We start from the raw sequence: 6,782 nt of genomic DNA on the forward strand, positions 1-6,782 counted from the left end.
AGAGAAGAGAAGGAATGCCAGCCCTATGTGTATGTGTGTTAAGAGATGCACCGTGGTTGCGCGCACAAAATACAGTAGGAGAGAGCTGCTGCATGGTGGCAGTCAGACACACACCACATGCCATAGCATCGATGCATGCTCATGTGGGTGCATCCATAACTGCTAATGCAAACACGACGCTGGTTAGGCGTGGTAATAAAGGACAAAGTCATGCACACACGCACACACAGACACGCTCACACATGTTGCTGAACACATCGCGAAGCAAGACGGGATTTATGACAGAGAGAGAAAGATGACTAACAGTACAAGTGAGGCAAACACCACTGCTGCCAGTGTGTGTTCGTGCGTGTCTATGTGTGTTACTGAGTCTTAAGTAAGCATACGATGGCCGGTTGTGACATATCATCCTCTCGCTGATCTCCATTAAGTCATTTATCCTTCTTTCCAGCCTCTCTGCATCCTTTCCTTTAGCAGTTTGTGTTCTCTTTTTCTCTTCCTTCCATCCTTCCACATTTGTAGTTGGAATAAAAATACACTTTCAGTAATACACTTACAACTTTGGATAGCCCAGGGGTCAGCAACCTTAAACACTCAAAGAGCCATTTGGACCCAATGAAAACACTGGGAGCAACAAAACCCTTTTGACATCTAAAATGAAGATAACACTGCATATCCCGTTTTTTTTTTTTTTTTTTACCTTGATGCTATGTATATATATATATATAAAAAAAACTACAGTGTGTTGCATTTATGAAATCAATGAGCTGCTACAGAGAAAACAAAATTCTGTTTCTGCATGCAACAAAAACACGGCGAAAAAAATTTAGCTGAAAATTACTCTAAAGTACTCTTAAATTATCCACCTGCAGCAAAGTAAAAATGACGTCTGGTTGTCCTGCTGACTGCAGCTGGGACTGCTGACCAGACTCCTGACCACCTGTGAGTGCTTTGGGGTAGGAAGGCGCTTACAGCAGCACCACTGCTCGCTGAGGACAGTAACTGCAAAACAATATATGTTTGAGTCTCTAAAACACCAGCAAAGTCTCCAATAACACCAGAAAGAGTTGCTAGATTTGTCGCTAGTTGCCTTTGACAAAAAAAGGTCACCAAGAGGATTTGGAAAGTTGCCAGATTTAGCAAGAAAGTCACCAAGTTGGCAACACTGTGTGTGCCAGTAGGTGTTGCACATCGACGCATATTTTGAGCGACAAAAAATTACACTTTTTATTATAATGTTACAAAATTACCATAATCTTCAAATTTAGAATTACATTTTAAAGTCTAACAAACTAAAATAAAATAAATTTAAATTAAATACTCATTAGTTATTTTCCAAAGCCACAAGGAGTCGCAGCTCTCACTGTTGCCGTCCAGGAAGCTGGTCACTCAGACACTTTTGTGTTAGCAAGCAGGGAGCATAATGGGGGTTTAACTTTTGTGATACTTGGTGATGTGTTTACGACAAGGTGGAATCAGGACAACTTTCATGTACAGTTGAAACCAGAAGTTTATATACACTGTATATTTTTTATTACTGTCTTCAAAGTCAGAAGTTTACATACATTTCTTTAAATTATATAATAATAGCATTGCCTTTAAACTGTATGACTTGGGTCAAACGTTTTGTGTTTCCTTCCACAAACTTCTCACAATAGTTTGATAGAATTTTGGCCCATTCCTCCTGGTAGAACTGGTGTAACTGATTCCGGTTTGTTGGCCGTCTTGCTCACACACACCTTTTCAGCTCTGCCCACAAATTTTCTTCGGGATTGAGATCAGGGCTTTGTGATGGCCACTCCAAAACACTGACTTCATTGTCCTCAAGCCACTTTGTAACTAAGGCTACATTCAGACTGCAGGACTTAATGCTCAATCGGGTATTTTTGTGAAATCTGATTTTTTTGCGAGTTCGTTCACATTTCCAATTAAATGCAACTTGTATGTGACCTCCTGTGTGAACTTCATACAACCCATAAGTGTCCCGCATGCGCAGAAGAGGACACAATGACCAGTGGCCACTTCCACCCCTTCAGAGTGCGCCCCCAGGGTGGAAGAACCACGACTGATGTCTTGGGATGTGGTTCCAATATTTCCACAAAATGTTCTTTCCTCATGATGCCATCTATTTTGTGAATTGCACCAGTCTCTCTTGCAGCAAAACATCTCTGTACCATGATACCGTCACCTGCATACTTCACAGTTGGGATGGTATTCTCAGACTTGCTATTTTCTCTTCCTGAGTTGTCACAATATCAGCACTCTCTAAGTGTTACTTTTTGGCATTAAATTGCGGCATTAACTTGGTTTTGTCTTCATTCAGTAAAAGCTCAGCCTACAGAGAAACATTTTATTGACATTACCAGTGGCATCATGCAGAAAAGTGACATAGTCATTTAAAACAGTCTCAGCTATTTGTTTCAAAGTCTTAGGAAGTGTATGTTGAAAACAAACAAAATATTTATTGATTATTTATTTCTAAGAACAAAAACAAGCCAAAGCACAACTTTGAACAAACACTATGGCAAAACTGTTTGAGCATTTAAGAGAACAATTTATAGTTATAATTGTAAACAAATCACAACCAACAATAAATTAGTCTGTCTCTTAAAACTTCCCTGTATCCCAACATAGCCTGTGGGACTCCTCCCTAAGCCCACTAGCTGCTGATGATGACATAAACCTTTAAAAAAAAAAACAGGTCACAAACAGGAGGAAACAGTGCATTTCTTTGAGCAGCAGAGTTATCCTCTCTTGCTGCTTTGGTATTACTAACAGTGGTATGGGGCCAAAACAGAGTTTGTCTTTTAAAATAAAATTTGGCATTGTAAAGGAAAACATTTGAATATAAATGTTTGTAATCAAAAAATTTTCATTGGCGCTGAGAAAAAAAATATTTCTGAAAAAAGTTCCACTGAAAAATAAAACACAGATTCTCAAAATTATTCCAATTTTTCCGAATTTTTTTCCAAAAAGTGTCTTTATGGTTGTGTTTTTTCAGTCAGCAATCATTGTAATCGTTCCAAAATCCCTCCTCAAATCACCCACAACTTCTCCCTCGCCATCGACAGCTCCACTGTACTCACTTCCCCTCAATTAGAAATCTAGGCGTCATCTTTGACCAAACCCTTCCTCAACCAACATTTTTAACACATCATTAAAACAGGCTTCCTCCACCTCAAAAACATTGCCAGCATCCATCCATCCCTCTCCTTTTCTGCTGCAGAAGCTGTCATTCTGTCATGTCCTCCACCTCCAGCTCCACTCAGTGACAGCCTACTCCCATCCATCCATTCATTCATCCATCCATTATCTATACATCACTTAATCCTCACTAGGGTAGCAGGGGGCTCGAGCCTATCCCAGCTGACTTAGGATGAATGCAGGGGACACTCTGGACTGGTCACCAGTCTACCGCAGGGCTACACTTAGAGACAAACAAGCACACTCACATTCACCTCTACGGAAAATTTAGAATCGCCAATTAACCTCAATATGTTTTTGGACTGTGGGAGGAAGCTGGAGAACCTGGAGAAAACAAACACTGCACAGGGAGAACATGCAAACTTCATACAGAAAGATCCTGGGCGTCCTAAGCGGGACGTGAACAGGGCATCTTCTAGCTGTGAGACGACAGTGCGAACTACCAAGCCACATTGCCGCCCCAGCCTACTCTCTTTCTCTCTTTTTCCCTCTTTTCATTCTTCCTCTCTCTCTTGTGTGTGTGTGCGAGGTGTTTGAGCATGAGTGTGCACAGGTGCTGGGGACTGGGTAAATATCTGAGGTAGTGTGGCAGGGATCGGGTAGGTGCACGCCACTGCAAGCCATGCACCTCTTCCGTCCTTATTCCCACATCTTCTCTCTCTGTTAGGCTGCCAGCTAAGTTCCCTGCTCTCTCATAGGCTAGTAATGTAGTGTAGTTATACTCCTGTGTGTAATCCTCCCCCTCTGTTCTGTACGCTCTGCTGGCGTGTTAATGTTCTGTGTACAGGCTGTGTGCTTTTCCTTGTTCCGCTCAGTCTTTAGTTTTCCTTGCTTGATTGTACCAAGTCCTGGTTAGTACCCAGCAATAATATATATCTTCGCTTCACAAGAGTAAGTCTGTCTGTGGTTTAATAAGTTTGCAAATTGTAATTGGTCCAGTGTAGGCTTCCGTAGCCACTTCTTTGCCTGTGACCTTTCTTCTGTTGTAGTCAGTCTGTAGTTTGTTAGGCACTTCTGGAAACGTCAGTTTCCCTTGCTCCAGTGAATGTGATTCTGTATGGTTAATATTATTGTAAAATAAATCTTCTCTTTGTATTACTATTTGTCCGCTGTGTTTTGTCATCTGCATTTAAGCCTCTGATCCACTCCATGACAGTATGGTCCTGCCATGTTGAACTCAGCAGTTGCCAAAGCCAGTGCTGCAGCAGCACCCCCCATATTAGATCAGCACAAGGAGATACTATGTCACCTGGCTGAGAGTAACCACGTCTTATTAAATCAGGTCTCTCAACTCACGAGCAAGGTTTTCAGCTTAACATCCCAGACAGCCCAGTGTCGAGTGTTTGTGTCGAGCATCTGCTTAGGCTGCCCCACTGCATAGCCCCTCTGCTGCTAGCAGTATCCCCACGGCTATCCCACTGTGAAAGAACCGTTGCCCCTGAACGTTATGCTGGGTATTTAGGATCATGCCAGGCATTTCTCACTCAGGTGTCAAGGTGTGATTAGTTTTTGATCCGCAGCCCCTCTCTTACTCCTAATATCGTGCCCACATAGCATATTTAATAAGATTCCTTAAAGGATCTGCAAACGCATGGGGAGCTGCAATGTGGGAGAGTCAGTTGGGGCTTTGCAACTCCTATGTGGCCTTCACCAGTGAGCAAACCACCTCGTCTGGGGTATGAATGTGGCAATCAGCTGATCTCCACCCACCAGGGAATCCATATGCTGTTGAGATCTGTACACTAGCATGAGAAAGCAGCAGAAATGATGAGGCATTTCAAGGCATATTTTACAAGAGATGCAAGAGGTCCAAAGGACAAGTTGGCTGCCAGTGATGACGTCTCCAGCCTGGACCAATTAATATCCCTGACCATCAGGTGTTCGGACTACACAGCATCCCTTCTGACAATTGTTTTCAACCGGGGACCGCAGTTCACGTCAACAGTATGGAAAACTTTCTGCACCACCTTAGGAGCGCCATCCTAACATCCAGCTTCCTACCCTAATCCAATAGTCAGACAGAGCGGGCCAACCAAGCCATGGAGACCCTCCTGCACTGCCCACCTCAGAGAATCTTTCTGCCTGGAGCACCTATCTGCCATGGGTGAAGAAAGGACACAATTCCCTAACCAATTCCTCCTCTGGTCTGTTCCCCTTCCAGTGGTTCACTGGGTATCAGCCACCCTTGTTCCTACTGCAGGAACAGGTGATTACAGTTTCATGTGTCCAGGTATTCCTCCGGAAGGGTGAAAGGATATGGCAAAAGGCTCGGGTGTCCCTCCCAGGGTTGAGTCAAAGAAGCTGGCTTCACACTTTGTAGGGCCCTTCGAGATTGACCGCACCATAAACTCCAGCATGGTCCGCTTTAAGTTACCCGCATCCATGCGCATCCATCCTTACGTTCCATGTGTCCAAGATTAAAGTGCTACGAGATAGTGCTCTGACCCCTCCTGACCAAGATACTGGTTCACACCACAAGGTAAATTCCCACCGTAACAAAATAACGAAAAGAACAAAACTTTTCAAAAAGCATCACTTTCCATTTATTATTACAAAGGAGGTTAAAAAACATAGGAATTTTTTAAAAACTTTTCTCAAATACCTTTTCAATGCAGTTCAGGCTGGAGTGCCGATGGAGCGTGGAGGTCAGGTGAATGAACAGAAGCATGCATTTTTCTTTTAACATTTTGTAGAATATATTTTGGTGATTGCCACACACAGAAATGTCTTCTGTTGAGCTGATCCCTGGAGGTTCCCCATCACAGCCAGCTACTACTTTAACTCCATACAGTCTGAGATGAGGCACTCTGCAGCTCAGTTGAGCACTCCCTCTCCAGGCTACCAAACTCACCTCACATCCCACCTCCCTGGAGGTTAGCAGCTGGTGGTAGCACCTCTATGAAGCTATGGTAACTGCTAATAGGGTGGGTCCTGGCCTTTGACTAACTTCCATGATAGCAAAAAGAGAGAAACTGAAAGACAGGAGTACAACCTTTCAAACCTTCTGTAGCACCTGCTGCAGGTTGCAGAGCAGGATAATTCAATTCAATTCAATTCAGTTTTATTTGTATAGCGCATATTTACAACAACAAGTCATCTCATAGCGCTTCACAAAGGCAGAGACAGAAACACCCAACAATCCAAAACATTTGGATTCCCTACAAGCTTCAGCAGTCCGCAAGCAGTCCACAACAGTGGGAAGGAACCGAAAACCCCCGCAGGGGGAAAAAAACCTCCAACAGAACCAGGCTCAGGGAGGGACGGCCATCTGTCTCGACCGGTTGGGTGGATGTAGGATGAATTATAAAATTGAGTTTACAGTTAAACAAGTTATTAGAAGTTATTGTCCTTTTGTAACAGGAGGCATCATGGTGGGGACAGCAGGATGCAGAAAGGTGAGGCCAGCGGGTGTAATTCAGGAGCTCCAGATCCAGAGACATCCACAGAGAGACCAGGCGCAGGAGAAGGAGAACCTCGAGGGGAGTCACAGAGCTGGTGATATGTAATGGTGATAGGCAACTATATAAACATATACATACATACACACACATATGTATATATATAAAGACGAGAGGAGA

The sequence above is a fragment of the Stegastes partitus genome, unplaced genomic scaffold (genome assembly GCF_000690725.1).
Source record: "Stegastes partitus isolate 25-593 unplaced genomic scaffold, Stegastes_partitus-1.0.2 Scaffold187, whole genome shotgun sequence".
In the NCBI taxonomy this organism is placed as follows: Eukaryota; Metazoa; Chordata; class Actinopteri; family Pomacentridae; genus Stegastes; species Stegastes partitus.